Raw genomic sequence first — 23,166 nt, 5'->3', positions numbered from 1 at the left:
AGTCAAAGTACTCATGACAAACTCTGAAAGAGAGTTGTGTCCCATTTTCCTTGACTGGAAAAACTGGAAGGGGAACACGGATAGGATCACATTAGAAGTTGAGAAGGGAAACACTAAAACAGACTGAGAAACTTCTATCTTTATCCCATCAAAACCAGGCTTGTTCTGAAAGGGTCAGATTTTGACATTAGCATATGTGACAGAAAACTAGTACTGAGCTTCTTGCAGAATGAAGTTTGGTCAAATATACATCTATTTTATATATTTTTCCCCAACAGGGAATAATATAACCTGCCTAATTTGCATTTCTTCAGCAAAAGAGGAAAGTAAGTTAACTTATCTAAATAGTTCAGGACAAAAACTAGATCAAAATTCCAGATAATTCCTTCACTTGTATCTTATTTTAATTTTCTTGTTGTATTTGATTTCCACACTACCTAAAATTTCTCCTCAGAGTAAGCAATTAGAGGATTAAAGCCAAATTTTTCAGTTGTTCAAGAAAAAACAAGTTTATTTCATTTTTCTTTTCTTTTTTTTTTTTTGTTGCAATGCTGGAGGTTGAATTCAGGGCCTCAAGCATGATAGGGCAAATGAGTTGCACCCCCAGCCCCAGGGAAATAAAGTAATTTGACTAGTAGAATCAACATCCTATATTATATGCATATAAATGATAATACATTTGAATTTTTATATCCCACACTAATAGCTGAGGCCCAGTCCTAATCATTAATTCCTTAAGATTATGTATAACATGAAGTCATCAACATTTTTTTTTGTAAGAGATCTTCCCAAACATAAATAAGATGTAGATTCATGAATTTGTTAATTTTCATTTTTTCCATGCCTGGGTATGTTACACTGCATATAAACATCTTTCTTGTATCATCAACAAAGAAATAAATATAGACTTGATAAATAAATATTTATCTAGGCCTGATTATTCATCTAGTCTTAACATCATGGGAAATATAAGAGGAATGTAAGTGACAGTTCAGTCTTTAATTTTCCTAAAATCAAGGGTGTACTTTTTATTTAATTCATTTATATTACCAACTAAATATTAATGAGAATTTCCTGCCATATCTCATATATACTGGGATAAAAACTTCTCCTTTTGGAAATGCAAAAATGGCTGAAGAAAAGTGTTAGGGAAAAAAAGGTTAGCATTGGCAGGAAGGTTACAATTATGCCAGTACTAGTTTTCTAGGTTGTAATATTGCTTTACAGCAACAAATGCCACATGTAGAGTAAAAGGCTTTACAGAATACTGAAAATATATCACCCTAGTCACTCCTTCCCTTGGTTCTGTGAAGTACATCACATTTTCTCTGTTTTGTAGACGAGAGGTTCACAGAAGTTTTACTGCCTTGCTGAAAAGTCACCTATGTAGTCAGCGTTAGCTTTGGGAAATGGGTCCAGTTCTCCTAACTCATGAAAATCTCAGGCTGTCTCCACCAACCCATTTGCTATGGAGAGTGGGGATGCAAAAGACATTTCCTGAAGCTGAACAATGATAGTACTAAGCGAGGATACTCAATTGTTGAGGGCGAAGCACATAGAAAGGAAGCATGACTGATTTTTGATAAACCATTTACCCACATGGATTGATTTGTTCTGAGTGAAAAATGGAATCCTGACCACCCTTTTCATTTTTCATTTTGTAGCCAGGAATCTAGGATCACCTGGAAGCCTAAGCATGTTTGCACTGAAAAGTTCTCCATACTACAGCAATCTCTCTTCTGCCAGGACAGAAATGTTCCCCTTCACGATTCACCCCTTTGTCTACAAGAGCCAAGGAAACAAGGGGCCACACCAAGTAATGACTTGATGCGCCAGTATTAACATAATTCCACCACATTCCTTGTTTGGCAGGCTGGTGGAAAATTTGTCAAGTTGTATGTTGCCCTAAAAAGGAGGCAAGTACTGGTGAAGGATGTGAGGGATACAAGGCTCTCTTTCAAAGGCTGGCATCCTGTGGTGAAGAGTTTTCAGCATAGGTGGGGAGGAGACAGGGACATGGCAGGTAGGAAGGAACATAGGTTTGCATAAAAATACCATGAGGACTAAACCTTAGACTTAAGGGGCACAGAAAAGTGAGAAATTGGTATGAGAATCAAGTGGCATTCTCAGAGGTAACCAATGGGGGACAGAGAGTAATTTTCACAGAATTTTTAGATATACTTTTATTTTATTTTCTAGCCTCGGTTACTGTATTCATTGTACACTCTAATTTTTCTAAAGATTGTATTCTTTAGGAAGAACCATAACTAATGACCAAGGAAAGAAGACATTTGTTACATAAACAACAAAAACAGCAGCAGTAGCAGCAGCTGCAGCAGCAGCAGCAGCAAGAGCAGTAATATATGAGATTTACTATACACAAAGTACTGTCAAAAGACCTACATATGAATTGGGTCTTTTAACCCTCCCAATAACCTCGAGAACAAACATCATTATTATCTTCATTTTCCCTAGAAGAGAATGAAATTACAGAGAGGATAAGAAAAAAAAAATGCCCAAGGTCACACAATTAATAAACAATGCTGCTAGGCTTAAACCAAGATAGTTGAACTCTACGGCTGTGCCATTAAGTTAACTACTAGGCTATATTACCTCTGAGTTTCAGTTTTAGCTTGTCGATTTTTTTTCTATTATTAACACGCCCACTTAAGTTTCAGCAAATCTAGCATTGACAGTAGGTGATGAAAAGGAACACCGTTTTCAGTGTTCAAAGTAATTTTATGATCTTAACATGGAGACTATTAAAACAGATCTGAAGCAGTGGACAGAGATGCATTCATTACAAGAGGAAATATAAAATAATTGAGAAAATGAGTACAAATGGAAAAAGAATATGTGCTTTTCTCTGAAAAAAAAATATGTAGCCAAAAACTCTGTACAATTATAGAGCAAATGTTAGTGGTGAGTAGTAAGAAAGTTCAGACATGAGACAGGAAGAATGTTCGCAGTGTAGAAGTTTTAGGTGTAGAGGGTATCTTGCTTTCCGGAGGGTTTTAACAAACCCAACACTTCCATCTTCCCTGGGACTCTGACCTAGTCCTGTATTAAGTCCCCTTTCTCAGCCCTCCAGGGAAAACTCATGGCAAAGTACAGTTGAATAGACAGTTGCAGTTTTCCTGTTCTTTGTCTCTTATTCACTGCTTAACTTTGACAATTCTTAAATCTCTCTGGCTTCACTAAATATGAAATAATAATACCTACCTGCTGGGTTATTTTGGATATTACATGGGATGATTTTTGTAAAATATTTTGAGCAGCATTCAGAACACCAGTCTTTCATAAACAATAGCTAATATAAGAGAGTCCAGGTGAGAATCAAGCGATAGACATAGACTTCATGAAGTCATGGGACTTGGCTTGGGTCTTGAGGTGGATGAAACTGAGAAAGGTGGAGGGCAGAAAACATTCCAGGCAGGACGAATAGCATACAAATGGCATAAGGAATGATGGATGTGGTTTGTGAATAGCAATAAAAAAATTGTCCTTCTTGAACGGAATGGACAACAAGCTACGGAGATATACGTAGAATGCAGTCAAGTCTCTTAAGCTAGGTAGGACAAAATCCTTTTAGGAAGCCACTGAGAGTAAAAATTTATTTAGAAAAAGGACAAAGACAAGATACTATCTCATTCAACAAGTAGGATCATCCATAGTAAAGGACTAGAGAAAAATATGGAAAGTCACAAAATTGTTACTAGAAGAAAAATAAAGGAGTTAGTACTACTTAGTGGCAGCTGTTTTTATTTATCTATTTGAAATAGGTTTTTTTGCTGAGACTGAGTCTTGTTATGTAGTTTAGGCTGGCCCACAACTTGTAGTGATTTTCCTGCCTCAGCCTCCTTCTGAGAGCTGGGATTAGAGGTGTGTTACACCATGCCTGGCTCTTTTTATTTAGCCAAACCAATGGATGTGATACCATCCCAAAATATTATGGATAACAGAATTCCTCCAGTGGATGTGGAATTATTTGTCTTTAAAAAGAACTCAGTAAATGAATATCACCATTATGGAAAATACTGTGGAGATTCCTCAAAAAACTAAGTATAGAACAGCCATATGATCTAGCAATTTCACTCCTAGGTATATATCCAAAGGAAATTAAGTCAGTATGAGGAAGAAATATCTGTACTCCCATATATATTGCACATTATTCACAACAGCCAAGGTACGGAAGCAATATGTTTCTATCATTAAATGAATGGGTAAAGAAAATATGGCATATACTGTATACACAATGGAATGTAATTCAGCTGTAAAAGGGGAAACCCCAAACGTTTGTGACAACATGAATGACTTTGGAAGACATTATGCTAAGTGAAATAAGTCAGGCACAGAAAGAGAAGCATCACATGATCACACGTACAGGTGGAATCTAAAAAGGTTGAATGGTGATTACCAGGAGCTGAAGGAGGGGTGTGGATGGGGAAAATGGAGATATTGATCAAAGGGTTCAAAGCTTGAATTAGACTGGAATATGCTTTAGTGATCTATGGTACAGAACTGTGACTATAATAAATGTATCGTACATTTTATTTTTTAAAATTTTATTTATTTTTTTGGTACCGGGGATCGAACTCGAGACCTTGCGTTTGCGAGGCAGGCGCTGGAACCACTGAGCTAAATCCCCGGCCCATGTATCGTACATTTTAAATTGCTAAAAGATTCTAAAAGAGTAGATTTAAAATGTTTTCACCACAGAAATGATAAGCATGTAAGCTGATTGATTTGTTAATTAGCCTGATTCACTCATTCCATATTATAACCACAAATTAAAACATCACATTGTATTCAACAAATGTATACAGTTATTTGTCAATTTAAAATAAACAACTTATCAAATGAATGCAAATTTCTCTATTTTGAATATAGCTGAAAAGTGAGAAAACAACAAATTCAAGACTCACAACAAATAAAAATACGTGGCCACATTCCCTAACAATTTCATTTAAAGAACACCACCTCTAATCTTTTATGAAAGCAGTTAGTATATGAATAATTATAAGAACATTAGTTATTCCTTATTAATAATTCTAACCAAACTTCAAGAAACATAATAGGAAAAAAGAGTGATGATCTGATTTCCAAGAATGTATTTATAAGGTCAGAAACAAAAAATCCAAGACAGGAAGGAAGCTATCCTTATGGGCGAAGTTCAGAGTAGCAAGAAGTGACATCTGACAAGGAGTCAGAAAGGCATGAAAGCAGCTGTGGGCACTAGGGTCATAGAGTGTGGAAACTAAGCCCTCCATGTATCAGCGGTGTTTGGAGGCAAGACCTAGCTTCCTAGAAAAGCAGATAATTAATGTTAACAAAGAGGAACCTGAGTTCACCAGAGAAAGAAGATTTATATTCAATGCACTCTGTGTAAGAAGAAAGCAGTGCATATGAAATGCTGTAAATGACTTTTTTATTAGTAGATACTAGTTATACAGAACAGTGGATTTCACTTTGTCATATTCACATATGCATATGACACACTTTGATCCTCTCTGTCTCTGTTACCTCCCTTGCCCTTCTATTTCCTCATTATTCCCTTTGTCTTTTATAGTAATCCCCCTTCTATATTCATGCCATTTCTGTCTTTTATTTTAGATTGCACATATGAAAGAAAACGTGTGATATCAAGTGACTTTTACCCAACACAGGCACTCTGAAAGGTGTCACTGTTTTAAAAAGTTGAAAACAAAAACCAATGTACAAAAGTAAAATGTTCTTAGCTTGGCTATTTAAAATTACTCATTAAACATGGGCTGAAACAGTTGAGGTTTTGAGTCTATGCACACACACGTGCACAAACACGCATTCACTCAGACGTTCCGTGATGAAAACAGAACAGAAATTGACAATAAATCTTAAAGAATGTGTACAACAACTAAAAATAAAGAGTCCAGGCTTGTATTTTGTATGTCTGCTATTTGTAATTCTTTCTTAGTGATTCATTTTTATTGCATGTTAGAAAAGTATCAGTCTGCCATGAATTAGAAAGTAAAATTAGCAAAACAAAAGTTATTCTTCCTAACAGGTGTTTTAGAGAAATATTCATATAAAGGTATTGGAACCACAATCTTGGCTTTGTAAGGATTCTAACCACCACCTGAGGTTCCTAACTAGATCAGGAAATGCAGTTGGTTATAGAATCACAGAAAGGTGTGACTTTTTTCCATTCTATATGTGGCCGTTGTGCTATTTAATTGTCATCCCAAGAGAAACAAGAGTTAATTTGGGGACTGCTGTTTGGTTCGCAGCCTGGTTGCTCTAGGTAGATAAGGAGCGTTTTCAGGTCCACTGCATCGAAATGCATCTTAAACGAGCAGCTATGGATTTAGGAGTCCACAAGCTTTGCTTTAAAAATGGCTGTTATTAAAGTCCTCAGAGACTATTATCCTGCAGGGTTTGTTGTCTTTGCTTTCATATCTCATTCAAAAATTCTCACACTTAAGCACTAGAACAGCAGAGAGAGGGGATATGCTCTCCTGGCTTAGTACATTCCCAGGTGCAAAGCTTTATTTCAAAATCTAATCTTTATAAATGCCTGGCCTAGGGTGGATCACCCCTGGAGGAAACTGAGCAAAGCCCCATTTGTCAGACTGCCTTAAGCAATCCCAAACTCTGGCAATGTGTGATGCCGTCTCTCCTTGCCTGACCCTCCAGTTTAATCTATTTTTAGAACTTTTTTTTTTAAATTGGATGGGTCATTTAAGTTATACCAGGTATCTCTTCTCTTTTGGGTCTTGTTTTTCCTAATTTCTTTTTATGCTGTCACAGTGCAAGTTTTTTTTTTCATATTTATTAGTCACACAAACATGCATTAAGTACCTATTTTCTGTCCAAGATTTTGCTACAAACTATGGGAACAAGGATAATATAGGGAAGATGTAGCCCTCCCTCCCTCCTGCTCCCCCACTAGTATTTATTGCTAGGAGCCAAATTGTACTGCAGTTAAACCAGACTTCTACACTCTTGAATTCACATCATAACAGAAAGTTTGAGGAGAAATATAGTAAATATGGTAAAGAAATAAAAGTTTAAAATGCTCTGAAAACAGCTGATGGCAGTCCATGGTGAGAATAATGGTATATGCATGTGGTGATGGGGGGTGCCCACTTGAAGCGGTAGCCAAGAAAGGTCTATGTGAAAAAGTACAATGTTAGCTGGGATTTCAGGATGAGAAGACACTACTCGCAGGAAGATCCAAGGTTACAAATCCTCTCAAGTAAATGAGAGAGTGCTTTGTTTCAGCCTTGCGGTTGGAAAGATCTTGGCTAGAGTTCATCGAGAAACAAAGAAATGTGGCTGGAGATGGAGTAAGAGCCTCCCCATAAAGTGAGACCTTGATAACCCATGGTAAAGGGTCTGAATTGTATTTTAAGCACAGTGGGAAAGCACTTTTTGCAAAAGCAGGTTAGTGACATGACTTGATTTAGGCTTCAAAACATCACTGTATCACTATGTGGAGATTAAAGAAGGCAAAGGAGAAAGAAGAAGGCCATTTAGAAGCCATATCCTCTAATTCAGGCAAGAGATAATAGTGGCCTGGACTAGTTCAACTGCAGAAAGAGGAGAGTAAACCAATGTGAGGTCTATTTAGTTTCTAATGTCTCCACTTACTGGCTTTATGAGTTTGGGAAAATTATAAAATATTTTCAAGCCTGTTTTTATCATCTATAATTAGGGCCAATAATCTCTGCCTTATAAAGTTTTGGCAAGGATTAGATGAAGTGATGTGACGAGAACATCCAAGTACCCAACCTGATACCTTACATATTGTAAGCCTTCATTAAATTTACGTCCCTTGCTCTCCCATCCTTCCTCTGTGACTCCAAGCCTGCTAGCAGAGAAGACTTGAGGCTCTTGTAAGGAAAATGCACAGAGAAGGGGCCAGAGCTGTAGCGGGGAGCTGAGAATTAGTGCCAAGGACAGTCAATAGATAGGTTAGTAGGGCACGGAGTAGCCATTAAGGGCCTTGAAAGCAGCCTGGAGAGTACATTTGATCCCAGAAGGGTAAGATTCCATGGTAGCTTCCTGTGTAAAGGTATGGCAATGAACAAAGTATTTGGGAATGATTATTGGGAGGGCAGTTGTCAGGTTTAAATGGCAGCAGGGAAAGACTGGAGTCAAGAGGTCTGGTGGATAGGCTGTTCCATTCCATTCAACAAAGCCGCAGCTCCAGAAATAGGAAGTAGGGAGGAAAGGCGCTACCATCATTGGGGGGTTACAAATTACAGAAATAGCTGTATGTGTGAGTCAACTACATCCTTCTCTTGCCCTACCTTTAGAAGACAAATTCAGGTAACTCAGAACAATTCACAGAAGCATTTTAAATATTCAAATGTTATTTTAAGTTATATTTCCCCAGGAATAAGGCATTGCATATGTTGTGTTTCAAACATAGACACACATGCACCATCCTAGTGCCAAAAAAGTGAGAATGACATCGATGACAAGGGCAGCGACACCACAGTGGCATATAGGTGCAGGTGACTCCCATCCAAAATACACTTTATCAGGCATCCCGAAAATAAAAGGAAGTGAACTCTAAAGGACACTGTCTCCTGAGAAAGGCTGGGTAGAGCAACATTGTTTCAGGTTTTTTTTTTTAATTGGATGCCATGGACTCAGTGGGGAATTAATGTTGATATTCATTTGGTTTAGCACATAAAGTTAAAAAAAAATAGAATGTGTTCATAATGCTGGGATTGGAAGATAAAACCAGCCCCAAGACAGGCTAGCCAGTTTTCTTTTTCTTTGCTTTTTAAAAAAACTTTGTGTGGTGCTGGGGCTTGAAGTGAGTATGCTTTTTAAATACCATATCTAAAATCTATAATGTTTTACAATATTATTTCAGATGTTGTTACATGGCTTCAGCGCTCACAATTGGATAAGCATTTCCTGCGTGAGACATCTTTCATTGCCAGTGGTAATCCTGAAAGGCCTTTGCACGCAAACCCTAGATTGTACATTTAAATCACAGAGACAACCACATATGAAAAGTTTACAATGCTGAAGGTACTTTTGCTTTTGTATTATGTTTTAGGTGCAGGAATCAGTCTATTTGAAGATAGTTATTCTTATCTGAGGCAGACCAGATAGGTCTTTCCAACATTGAAGCGTATTTATTATTGCAAAGCCATGATGAGGGGCTGGGGCATGAAAGGGTCAGGAAACTAATACTTAACAGCTATTATAAATCCCTTGCACCAACTCTGTGAAGTAGGCTTTTTTATCCTCCAATTGGAGAAATCACGATTTAGAGTGATGAAGTGACTTGTCCAAATCCCACGGCTGTTAATGTGTCTGAGGCAAGGTTAGAGCACAGATGTACCTGCATTTACCACATCTCTCCAATCCTTTTCCTACCTGTCCAGTATAAAGGAGCGGGTACCTTCTCACTTGACTACATGTAACACAGCAAAACAATTAACACATTAAGGCATTTGTGAGATATTTCATGTGAGAAATTTAGTGTGATGCTGAGAAGAATGGCCAGTAATTGAATTATTTTCAGGTTAGGTATGAATTTACTTTTCTTTTCTTTTATTCATTAGGTTTATTGGCACATTTTAGGTATACAATATGATGACATTCATCATTGGGAATTTGTACCTATACATGATACATCTTGGTTCTTGTTTTTTCCCCATTTCCCTGCCCTCCCTTCAACCCCTCCACTCCTCCCTATTTACAAAGACTTTGTTTCCATTTTTTCCTTCTTTTCTCATATTTTTTTCCTTTTCCTTCTTTCCTTTCCCCTACCTCCCCCCAGTTTCCCTTCTCCTTTGAGAAACTGAAAGTGTAAATGGGGACCAAAATGTATAACGGATAATGTGAAATAGGAAGAAAAGATCCAAAGGGGAAGGCATAAATTTTCTATAAGTTCCTCAGTTACCTCAGAAGCAACATCTTTGATGCTTTTCAATGACTTTAAATGAACAGAATACATTTCTATCCTTAAAATAGGCAAGTATCTTTTCATGGACCAATACACATCTGGTTATATTTATCTATGCAATTTGTCTGTATTATGCATCGAGTTAAAAGTCTGAAGAGCTCTTATTTCTAGGATCTCTTTGTCATCAAGCCATTTTTACCCTAGAGAATCACTATAGTTCAAGATTGTATATTAGAAATAAGCAATTAGTTGATGTCAAGTCTCATCTTATCCAAAAAGCAATATGTAAGAAGAAGGCAAGAACATATGGCGATGTGGCATAATTATTTTTGATAATACACTAGAAATCATAACAGCCATGTAGCTAATTTCCTGTGGCTTGTTTTAATTATGAAGGTTGTAAAAACAAAACAACAACTTTATTCCATCTCCAACCCCTTGAGAAAAAAAAACCCCTCATAGACACAAAACAACCTTATACTGAGGTATCTGCTTAGACCAGGTTAATGATGTGAAAAATCTAAGCAATTTCTATTTTTTCAGTTTAAATAGCAGGGCAATTTCCAAAATAATCACAAACACACATCATACACAGCTCTGTTCATTTGTGGGTACTTTTTAGCCGAAAGCTTAAAGATATTGGCTTTAAAATGGTTCCAGGTATCCATCAGTTTGGAATGTTAAAGAAGGTTCTAATATCACAATGTTAACTAAAGTCTTGCTGGCATAATTGGGTCTGATCCCCGGGTGTACTTTCGTGTTCATTTCTACTACCAAGTAGAGCAAATTATTTCTTCTGGGGAGTGTAATGGTTTTTGGTGCTCAGGGAATTACTTTACCTTATTTTGCTTTTCTTCTCTCATGGAAAAGGGTGGATAGTGATGGGAAAAATAAAAAAAACTAAATTACTGTTTTCAATGCAAGAAGGAAGAGGGAATGTGCCCACGGATGTTAATGTAAGTAGAAGTAACACTGATATGTCTGACAAAGAAAACAGGTAAATGAGGAACCAGCAAATGTTAAGGGACATTTCTTTATTCCTAGAAACCACCATGCACAGGGCAGAAACCCATTCATGAGCTTTCTATTGTATTCCTACTAATCTTTCCCAAAGTGTTCAATTCAGAACAGCATAGAGACACTTAGACCATTTTGTTGAAGTAGGCTTAGGGCATTCTTGGCCTTTGGCCATAAGATGATTCTTCTTTCTCTGAGAAAAAAATAGATTTGGAAAACTATTCCCAGGAGAGCATGATTTGGGAAGGCTTAGGTCTTTCCATAGCAAAAGACAAATTGTGTAAGTTTCAGCAAGGAACTAGGTAGACAAAGGGATAGCTGAACATATTACTTTATATCAAAGAACTTTTGATATAAAGTAAAGGGAACTACATTATAATATACAGCACAGTAGTACCAAGGTTCATGAATTTAATTTGTTCCACGATTTTGGAAAAGATGGCCATGTTTGTGTTTGTTCAGGAAAGATGGCTGCAGTCATGTATGTCAGTTGATATAGAGTTTGCAAACAAAAACAAAATTTTGTCAAACACTTTCGTTTGCAAACCAAACTGTTCCCAAACAAAAGCATTTATGAACAAGGTACTACTGTATTTTTAAAAACAGTAGAAACCTTCCTTGTGGTGCCCTGAGCAAGAAAGAAGAAACTGTAGCTTCATGTCCCCATTGTCAGTGACCTTGAGTCATCATGAGGAAGCCTGGTGGTGATCAGAAAAGAGAAATAGTAGCTAGGTTGTGTCCATAGTACTTGATGTTGGATTAATGTTTTTGACCCATTCTTCTCAGACAGGGGTACAAATAGTGAGATATTGTCAATTTTTGTTCAAGTTTGTGATATGGCTGTAATTTAACAAAAGAAAACTCATCAATAGGAGACTCACAAACCAATTTGGATCATATCTAATTATTAATAATTAGATTAATAATTTGATAGTAGAAACTAGACTTGCTGTAAAAAAACCTCTCTGCCAGGTTCTGTCAGAGTTCTGTTATATTAATTCACTTTCTGTATGTTTTATTTTTCTTTTCATGGGCTGGGTGAAATGTGTAGATCCCCCCTAAGATCTGGCTAAAAATACTTTTAAAATTACAAGAGGTAAGTTATTCCAATGGGCCCACAGTATAATGATAAAATTTTAAGCAAATGAACCAAATAAAATGACAATGTTAAAGCAGAACATATCACTATGGGAACTTAGCACAATTATCCTACCCTCTAGGACTTGTTTATGACACCACATGAGTCATGAAACTTGTGCAGGGAATTAAGGAATGAGTAGGTACTGACCATGGGAGAAGTACGTACGTCATTTTATGTAGGCAATGTTTAACTTTCCTTTTCCTTTTTGATTTTTACAGGGGCTCACAGCTAAGAGTTTGCCTTGAGACTCAGAGGAGACTTGAACATGGACTTTTCAGTAATGCTGGAATTGTTAAAAGTCTGTCAACTCTTAGAGGTGGACTAAATGGTTTTTGCATAAAGAGATGCACATGCATCTTTTGAGGGCCAGGGGCAGAGTGTTATGGTTTAGATCAAGAATGACTCCCCAAACTCGCATATACTCAGATGTGGGGCTTGTGGAAGATGATTGAATTAAGGGGGCACTACAGCCAAAATACTCTTGGAGGCAGGCCTTGGTTGGAGTTGGGTCATGGGGTTGTGACCTGGAAGGGTGTATCTCCCTCCCCAGCTCTTCCCTTTGTTCTCTGTGTTTTCTGGCTGCCATGATGTGAGCAGCTTTTCTCCACAGCAGGCCCTTCCACCGTGCAGTTTCTTCTTTATAGCCCGCTGATTATGGACTGAAACCTCTAAAATATTTGAGCCAAAATGTACCCCTCTTTTAAGTTGTGGGTATTGTGTGTTGTATCCCAGCAACAAGATAATAACTAAGAAGCTAGATTTTGAGATTATATGCTAAGATAAACATCTGATTTTTTTCTATTAAGATGTTTAATCTATTCTAGATTTACCTTTTGGCAATACTATCTTGTTGGCAGTGAAAAGCTGCATTAGAGACAATAACACCAGCATCAGGCAGAACAGTTAAAAGGATGTTACAACAGTGAGAGCAAGAGATGATGGTGACCTCAACTAGGTAACAGACATGGATACAAAATAAGGGTATTTTCAAGAGATCACAAATACAACCTGGAGACTGAGTGAATGCAAGGATAATGCATAGAGAGGAAAGATGCATTTCTGGCCTTGGAAATGTTATGGCTTGTGTCTACATGTCCCTCCAAAGCCTCATGCAGTCATAGGTGGGGCCTTTTAGAGGTAGCTGGATCTAGAGTGTGTGATGCTTGGATTAAGGGAATGTGATTACCAAATTTGTCCACTGACTGGTTTGGTATAGTTCTGGGTGTGGATAATGGGAAGGCCCACCCTGGGTGTGACTGCTATCTGCCCTAAGGGCAGGTAGCCTGGATAGAATATAAGGGACAGAAAGAGGGTTGCTATCCTCACTTGCTGGGTTGATATTTTGCTGCTTGCTGCCTCGCCGCCTGCCATGAACTGTTTCGCCTCTGCCATACCCCCTGCCTTGGATCCAGCCAACTGTGAACTGAAAGCTCTACAAACTGTGAGCTACATTAAGCTTTTCCTCCTTTAACTTTGGGTAGTGGGTATTTATCTCAGCAATGAGTAAAGTAACTAAGACAAGGGAGAAGATGGAAGGTGATATCACTGAATCACGATTATAATGTTATCTTTGCAAGGAGATATGAGTGATTTAAAGTAGGATTTTGAGATATAGTGAAAGGAAAATGGTACTGTTTTTCTCCAAGGGGCACACCCGCCACCCATAGTCACGGTGACCTGCAGTCATGGCATTAAAGAGGTACCCAGCATGGAGTCAGGCAGTCTATTTTCCCTTCCATGCATTCATAAGTTCTCTTTGTGCCCATAAACATGAGCTTGCATTACAAATTGTCAGTTTATCTAGCACAGTGTTTCTTAAACTCAAACGAAGCTGAGAATCACCTGGAGGGCTTATTAAAACATCAGATGCTGGGTGCCCACCCTAGAGTTCATAATTCTGTAGGTCAGGGGTAGAACATGAGAACTTGCATTGGTTATAAGTGATACTTACACTGCTAGCCCTGAGACTCCACTTTGAGAATGAAATACTGGGCCAGGCATAGTGATGCATGTCTGTAATACCAGCACTTTGGAGGCTGAGGCAAGAGGATCACTGTGAGTTTGAGGCCAGCTTGGGCTATATAGTAAGTTCAAGGCCAGCCTGAACTACATAGTGAGACCCTGCCTCAAAAACAAACAAACAAACAAACAAACAAACAGAATGAAACACCAGTCTAGCATAATGATCTTTCATCATCTGGACATCATGAATATCTTTGTGAAAATGATGGCTCTTCTTCTGGGAAACTTGTATAAATATTCATAAATATAAAATATGACTTATCTCTTGGGCTTTCATGACTCACTGGGAGGCAATGGCGAATAGCAGTCTACTGATCACTACTGTTACCCCAGCCTCCAAGAAATGCAGTGAATTAATGAAAGCAATATGTCCTTTGAGTACATCTTAAAGGAAAACTCTCAGAAAGAAGAACATGTTAAAAATGGGAACAAAATATGCTTTTGCTTATTTGTGCATCTTGGAATTATTCACAGTGGTCCTAGGTACAGAATGACCAGCTTTGGGGGAGGAGATGTCTCCAAGGACAGTTTTTAAATGTTACTAGGAAATTCATGAACTCTAACCACATTCAACTAACCTGGTCCTTTCTCATTTTGACCTGGCATCTGCTTGGGAAATAACAAATAAAAGAGGAGTGGGTGGGTAAGCATGGAGAAAAAGGGTACATTTAGCGAGGGGAAGGACAGAGCTGTTCACACCTCAGGGAAAGCGAGCTAAGGCTTTCTGCTCTCTATCTGGTAGCCCGGTGAAATAGTTCCAGATCAAAGAAAGAGATAATTAAGAATGTGCTTAAAAGAAAACTTCAAATCAGCTGTGCGACACAAAGATGTGAGAAAATCCTTGTTGTAGAGAAAAGAACACTTTACTTTTACCCTAAGAATCCTCCTTATGTGCCTTCCATAGCCCAGTATTACAGACATTTTTAAATGACCCCGAAAAGAAAGCAGAGGTGTTCTTTATTTCATGACAAGAAAGCAATCTTTCATATAAAGAACCTTAGGGCCGCTCTGTATGCATGCATGGAGTCAGGAACATGAGGCCAATGTTGTATTATTCATTTTGGCAACTGTAAATTCAAATGATGGCTCTGAGGTTGGGGAGGAAAAGGCCTGCTGAGCCGGAGAACAGAACACTTCCTTTAGCTCATAGAAGAAGTGACAGCGCTACAGGCAAAAGTGCTCTGCAATAACATAGGGAGAGTACACTGTGGAGTCAATGAAAACTTTCTGTTACTGCATGGATTGTTTTGCCTAAAGCCAAGGAAACTCTGTCTAATGATAATATTTTAGCTGCTGCTTCATCTCCACCATATTTAATTCTTCTCAGCAAACTTGTACTGGGTCTTGTCCTGGGCACAGTTACAGAGCAACTTCCATAATCATAAAATAGCTTCACATGAGATTTAAAATGTAATTAAAGGGTAGATTTGATGTGGTAAAGGTGTTGTGGTGCGGTGGCCATACATCATCATGCCATCGAGCCCTCGACTCAGCTGGTCCATGGCATGACCCCAATTTCACTCTGGTAAAATTACAGGTCCTTCTTTCATGCTAATGGCTGAATCAGGAAAAAAAAGATATCAGAAGATAAAACAGCCTCTGTGTTTGAGAGATAAGTCCATGAATCTGAGATAGACTTCTATACTATTCTCCCTTTCCCTTCATTCTCTCTCTCTGAGACTTTGGAGGCTTCGAGCAACTCCTTGAGCACGCAAGTGAATGTTCACAAGCAGACAGATGAAAGCTGAAAGGATCTGCCTGCCCAGAAGAGCTGAGCTCTGTAAAGCCTATGGCCTTTTCTTGGGGTTTTAAGTGCGATTACTAGCAAAGTGGAAACTACAGGTTACACCTCTCCGATCGGATGAAAGCTTGCTGCTGGAAAACTGCCTGGTGCCCGAGAAAGAAAGAAAATACTCCTTGGGCAATCTATTTTTGAAACCTCAAAAGTAACTAAGACTATTCTTCACTGTAAAATCAATATAAAATTTGAAGCCTTGGGACATCCAAACCCCAAAATATCTTGCCTACTCAGATCCTGGTATTCACCAAATGAGATGAACTGATTTTTCACCTGGCTGCTGGTTTCAATACTGACAGATAATCAAACAGGAAAATCATACATCTTAACAGGACAAATCAAATCCTTTAAAAGATCAGATTTTAGATCTAAGTTCACAGTATAATAAAAGATTCTGACATGTTTAAGTCTTGGAATTTTCAAATGACGATGTCTACTACCTTTTTGTTTTGGGGGTTTTTTTGGTACCGGGGATTGAACTCTGGACCTTGTGCTTGCGAGGCAGGCAGCAGCACCACTGAGCTCAATCCTGGCCCTATTACCTTTTCTTTTAAACATACCATGACAATATTCAGAGAAAAAATATGCCTTATAATGTGTAAATTATCTAAAGCATTGAGAATTTAGCTATTTTTTTTCCTGAGTTCTTATCTTTGTCTAAATTAAATACTTCCTTTGGCACAATACTCAGTCTATGAGATCAATTTTACCCTTGTGATGTTCAAAGTTACAAAATTACTCACATGTTTTAAAAATCATAAAATGTATGAAATTAAATTATAATCGATAAAAATCTTTTGAGCATCTTACCTGACTGATACTGATACATTCTAACAAATAGCTACTGTGATTTTTAAAGTATAACAGTGCTTTGCAGGGGGCAGGTGCAAGACACAGGGGGGGAAATACTATGCAGTCTTAAAGAGAAAATAAACCTACTATGCTTCTGAAATAAAATCTATTTGGAAACCTGCTGTATTCCAAAAGCAGCACATGAGTTCAACTCCAAAGTTCACTTGTCTAAGGTGTGATGCTAGCTTCAATTTGTTCCTCTAGCAAACAATTCAGGGAAAGTTGATTTCAGTCTAACAATATCTTCTTTTAGCCAAATAATTCTCCTCAAGTCTTGGATCAAATTTCTTGCCAAAGAATTCTACTTCCCACTCTCACCACCAGAAAGGGATTGAAGAGACAGCATTCCCAGTAGGACTGTTTGCTTATACTCTCTTCGCTAGCCAAGCTCCTACTGCCAGATTCCAATGCCATGGAAAGACCTCTAGGATAGCTTGGGGAGCAGCTACCTCTTTTACTTCTCTCAGCATCCCACTGCTCCCAACTGCTACTGATTTCCTGTTATAATCGACAGCCCAGAAAACTTGAACTAGTCAACTCTTTTAAATACAGAAGAGAAACTCTGAGAGAAAATGTGGAACAATAAAGTATTTCTGTATTTCTGCAGAGTGGCATTGTACTTGTGTGAAAGTTTTCTGTCTTCCTTGATTTATTAAAGAGGCAGTTCTTCTTTTCCTATTTAGGCTGACATTTCCTCTCACCAAATAATTAGCTTGGTGTGAATCCAGCACTCATCCTTTGGACATCTCTATTCATGAAATAAATAACTTACAAAGAGTCAATGGTTCAGAATCCAAAACTCAAATTTCCATTGAAACAATTGTCATAAATGTCTCAGGACAGCATATGTAGATATGGCTATGCAGCCTATAACATAGATGATCTATGTCATTCTGGTGGCATTATGTTGTGTGATGTGATTTTGGAATCATGTATCTTTGGGATACAAAAGGAAGAAAAAGTATGAGAAGGAAACATTTCCTCTTTTGGGTCTTGCAATCAGCCCAATGCAAAACAGTAAGCAAAGGAGGTCCTAATGGGTGCCTGCCATCTCCTTCCATTTTGGTACCAGTCTTGCACACACCAAGGTCCTCTCTTTCTAATCATCCTTTGCTCCCACCTTCTGAAAACTGTATTTCTATAATATGGACTGACCCCTTTCACATTCTGGGAGATTTTTCCATTTTAAAAAGAGGAATTAGAGTGAAACCATGTGAATCCCAGATTGGCAGGTTTTCAGAAACTGTAAGAATGCAAAGTTAAATTATTAAGAGGGTAGCAAGAATGTTTAGGGGCAGAAAAGCTTCACCCATTCTTGGTAGGATACCTACATCGGGTAATACTATGAATTAGCGCACTCACACCCACTCACTCTCTTCCTAGTTGGAAAGGTTAGAGGGAAATTAAAAACTGTACTTGCTACATTTCTGTATAGCTGGGATTCTGGAGGAATTAAGTTATAATAAGTTAGGATTGTCAGACAAAATATAAGGTGTCCAGTTAATTTTGAGTTTCAGATATACAATACTCTTTTTACAATCACAATGTTGCATGCATCATATTTATTTGATAAATTCAGCAACACTATACCAAATAGACATATTTGTAGGAGACGTGGAAGGTAGAAAAGAGGTATTAGGCCATCTTCCTTCCTCTTTGTGCTGTTTCTATTGGTGAGATTGGCATAGAAACACACACGAGATTTCCCAAGTCAGAGTTCCAATGTCCCTTCTCAGCTCCCTAGCTGGAGAAAGGCAGTCCATAACAGCAGCTACTTTTTTTTTATGGCTGAGTAGTACTCCATTTTATAAAAAACCACATTTTCTTTATCCAGTCTACAGTTGATGGTCATTTGGGTTGTTTCCAAGTTTTAGCTATTACAAACTGCGAAATTAGAGACATTTATAGCTAAGTGGATGCACATTGAGGCAATACTCTTAAGTGAAATAAATAGGACACACATGTGTAAATACCAAATAGTTTCTCTGGTGTGAGAAACTGAAAGTGTAAATAAGGACTAAATGTATAATAGGTCATGTGAAATAGGAAGAAAAGGGGCAAAGGGGAAGGAAGTGGGAGGGATAAGGGAAAGGATAGAAGGGAATGGGATTAATATGAGAAAATGGAAAAATAGGAACAAAATTTTTGTAAATAGGGAGGGCTGGAGGGGTTGAAGGGAGGGCTGGGCAAGGGTGAAAAAACAAGAACCAAGAGAGACTATGTAAAGGTGCAAATTTCCAATGATGAATGTCATTATATTGTATACCTAACACGTACCAATGATTAGAATGAATAATCAATAATGTAAAATAGGAATAAAAGGTCCAAAGGGGTAAGGGTAGTGGGAGGGGCAGGGGAAAGGAAAGAAGGGAAAGGAAAAAATGATGAGAAACGGAAAAAATGGAAATAAAGTCTTTGTAAATAGGGAAGGGTGGAGGGCGTGAAGGGAGGGCTAGGAATGGGAAAAAAATAAGAACGAAGATGCATTATATAAAGGTACAATTCCCAATGAGAAATGTAATTGTGTTGTATACCTACAATGTACCAATAAAAGAATTTAATACAAAAAAAAAATAAATAACAGCAGCTACAAAAGTAGTAGCCTCTAGACTTTGACTTTCTGGTTCCTAATTCACAGAGTATGTTCTTGAATTCATTTCTTCCGTGGTGCTTCACAGAAAGTTGTGCCCCAGAGGATCTGCTCTATATGGTTTTAGAAATATATCCTGGAAGCCAAGTCTAAAATCTTGCTCCTTCAGCTTTGATTGGTATGTACCTAATCCCCCCTACTAAATCCTTCTCTAATTAACATATCAAGAGTAGTTTCTCTTTTTCTATACTGACTTCTAACTGCAATATCTATCCTCAGGGTAAACTCTCCTATGTACTTCTATTATTTATAGTATATTCCTTTAATTATTTTAGAAGTCTATGAACAATAAAATTTAGTAATTTTCTCAACATGGCTTTTTGCTGCAGCAATAAGCTTTCCTAACAAAGAAGGATGGGAAGTGAGAAAGGTAAATGGGTTTGTGCCTGTAGATGAATGTCTTGTGAAAAATATACTTTACAAGACATTTTGGGTCGTGGGGGTCCATTACAATACCCAAACATGTATCACCATCCTTTAAAAATATTTTTACCACTACTTTTCTCATCTCTTTTGTCCCTCATAGCTAGACGTCAAAATTTTCACTGACAACACATTTGATGCCTAGGGAAAATATTTGATTCAACAGTTTCATAACATGATGTTCTATTAATTAAAACATGATACATTGCCATTCATGCTCCAAAAAAGGCCCAGAAGTGAAATATCAGAAATTTGCCTCATTCGCAAAGCCATGGGCAGGGCTGGAGGAATACTGAGGAAAGACGGTGTGTTTTCAAGCTGCCTTGCACATGTAAGGAAAATGCTGCAGGACAGAACTTCCCTCTCTGCTGTCAGCACCTGGCAAAGTACTGAGCACCAACTAGGCACTCAATAAGTGGAGCCACATTTTTTAATCATCTTGCTGCATCTGCCCACTCTGCACATATTTCACTGTCAATTTTATTTCTCCAAAGTTTCAAGTTCTCCCATTAGGAAAGAGATATGGTGAAAACTGACCATCCTTGATGGTCCAAATTTTGTACTTTAGGCCAATGTAAATAGGATGAACCTACAGCTTACTGTTCAGACAGGAACATTTTTGAGAGTATTGAGGATGCCATGAAAAACCACATGAGAGCAATAGGCATAAACCGGGACTCTCCCAGGAAACTCAGTATGAATAAAGCTGGTGCCATCAGTAAAGTGGGAAAAAATCCTGACTGAGTCCATATGTTTTCTCAGCATCAGCTGAGGCAGCCTTTCTTCTCACTCATTCTCTCCAAGTAGCAAAAGATCCCTGACACACCATCCCTTCCTGCCAGGGGTTCACTGCACACAGGGAACTGATCACTGCACCTGTTTCTTACATTCAGGGAATGACAAGCAGAGAAAAGCTAGAGGTTTACACTGCTGTTTGTGCACCCAGGTGCCCTCTCACCATCGGGAGTAAACACCTTCAGTTCTATTTGCTGTGGAAAGGAAAAGAAACAGAGGGCCAATAACAAAATGCCCTTCAAAGAAAACACTTTGTGAGCCTGCATGGAGCAGAGATAAGAACTAGGACACTGTCAAGAAAAAGATCCTAGAATAGCTTCTTGAAAGAAAGATCTTTTCTTTTTTTAAAGGGGGAATGTAAGTGAATGTTGCTACATCTATTGTGGATCATCTTCTGGCTTCCTCTCAGCAAATGAAGATGGAAATGCCTGCATTTGGTAGCAATACAAAATGAAAATTATTCATTTTCTTGAAATTTACTTTAAATTCTTTTCATTCTACATATATTTCACACCTGACATTTAATACAATTTTTTTTTAGGTACTAAAGATTGAACCAAGGGCTATATGCATTCTAGTTAAGTGCTATACCACTGAGCTGTAACCCCAGCCCCATTTAATACAAAGTTTTCATTTACAAAAATGACTTTGTGCAGCTTCCCATGCCAAGCAAAAAAATTCTTCCAAGACATTTTTATTCATATTTCAGGAGAACAGGGACATAAAAACAAAGCAAGAACAAGAGCAACAAAATTTTACATTTTGGATTTGTAAGTCACATATTGAGAACTGTTTCAGATCTAAAATCCCTAAGCAGGGAACTTCAAAGAAATATGGCAAATTATATATACCAGCCTTTTCCTTTTTAAGAAAAGCAGAGAGAAAACTCTAGAATGGAAAGCTCCAGCTAGTCTAGAAGGTCCTGAGGGCAGGAACTGTACCTGCCATTTTTACTGCTCTGTCTCCAGCTTCTGCTTTTCCAGCTGGTGTGAGGTGCTTTCTTTTTAATAAAGAGTTATGACATAAATAGATGGATACATTAATGAAGTGATTAGTTCTGAAAGAAGTTAAGACACTGTAGAACACCAAAGAAGGTTAATAATAAGAGTCAAGGAGGTGGTAACCTTGTTATGTTGTTACATAACTAGATAAGAGTGTGCCAGATTCTCATTACAGCAACTCAGATTATGGTACTTTTAACCACTTTTCTCCCTTCACTTTTCTGACTTAAAAGCAGTTCTCTTCACTACCCTTAGTGTGATAGTAAGATGATCATTTGCCATTGTCCATTCATTTATTCATTCATTCATTCTACAAATACCAAGTACTCAGCAGCTGCCCAGCACTGGGCCAGGCCCAGGGGACAGGCACAAATGATATTGTCAAGACTAGGTCATCTGAATACAAAGCACTTTGAAAAAGTTGGGCAACTCTAACATGTAAGAGATTCTCATACATGATGAATAAGTCTTTTTGAAAGCACCTTTTTAAAATTTACCACATGGGAAACCAGCTAAAGGGTAAAACTGTTTGCACAGAAAACTACACAATTTAAGAGGAGATTGTGTAATTATTAGATTCTTTTGATTAATTAGAAAATCTATCCTGGAGGTTAAAATCTCAAGGTAGACTTTTTTGGCCTACAATATCTGTTTGGATTAGCTACATGGCCTTAAGTTGACAAGATAATTGAAAACTATTCTCTACTATAAATCTGTCATTTTATGCAAGGTAGAACTGTGGCCTTGGATTAAAAATAACAAGCAAGCTAACACACCAAGACCAACACTTATTTTGCAGTATCTTTTATCAGCAGATTTTATGCAATTAGTGTACATGTAATTTGAAAAAAAATTAGAAAAGCTTTAAATTGGAAAGGCGAGACAAGAGAAGAAGAGGCAGAAATAAGAAGTACAAGGAAGCTATTGAGAGAGTAGTCACAAACTAAGAAGCAATGACATGGACTTAAAACTACCAACAAATAGAAGTGACTGAAAACTGTTCATTGATCCTGTAGTCAACATTTTCTCTAATATCCCAGAGAAGCTATTTCAAATTGCCATTCTTAAATCTCGGACTCCAAGGCATGTTCCATCACTTTGCATTTAACTACTGCTTCCACCTTAGTGAGAGAAATAAATCCAGCTGGAGGGCCCTACCTTAACCTTTCACCAAACTTATACAACTACTAGCAACTGTGACTATTCTTCCCTTCTCCCCCAAGGTTGCACTGCCATTTACATGGCTGTCCGAATAAGACAGCTGACTTGCCTCATTACTTACCAAAACCAATAAATAACAATAGTATTGATTCTACACTATCATCTTCATTGACTTGGACAACTTTAATGTAGTCATCCCCCTGTATCTACAAGGGATTGGTTCCAGGATTCCTTGTGGACACCAATATTCATGAAGGGTACTTAAGTTGTCTATATAAAATGGCATGGTATATGCATCTAATCTATATATGTCCTCTCATATACTTGAAATTATCTCTAGAGTACTTACAGCAACTAGTAAGATATAAATGCCAAGCAAAGAGTTGTTATACTATA

The 23,166-nt window shown here is 37.8% G+C and overlaps 1 protein-coding gene across 11 annotated transcripts in view; it reads right to left on the bottom strand.

Moving 5' to 3' along the window:
• Positions 1–23,166, bottom strand: part of Dmd (dystrophin) — a 2,486,572-nt gene that overhangs the window by 368,382 nt on the left and 2,095,024 nt on the right. The window lies entirely within an intron of this gene.

This window comes from Heterocephalus glaber, unplaced genomic scaffold (genome assembly GCF_053883595.1).
Source record: "Heterocephalus glaber isolate CG9 unplaced genomic scaffold, H.glaber_assembly_v1.0 deba00001547, whole genome shotgun sequence".
Lineage (NCBI taxonomy): Eukaryota > Metazoa > Chordata > Mammalia > Rodentia > Bathyergidae > Heterocephalus > Heterocephalus glaber.
The sequence above is the reverse complement of the archived record's forward strand: the minus strand, read 5'-3'. Positions and strand labels throughout refer to the sequence as shown.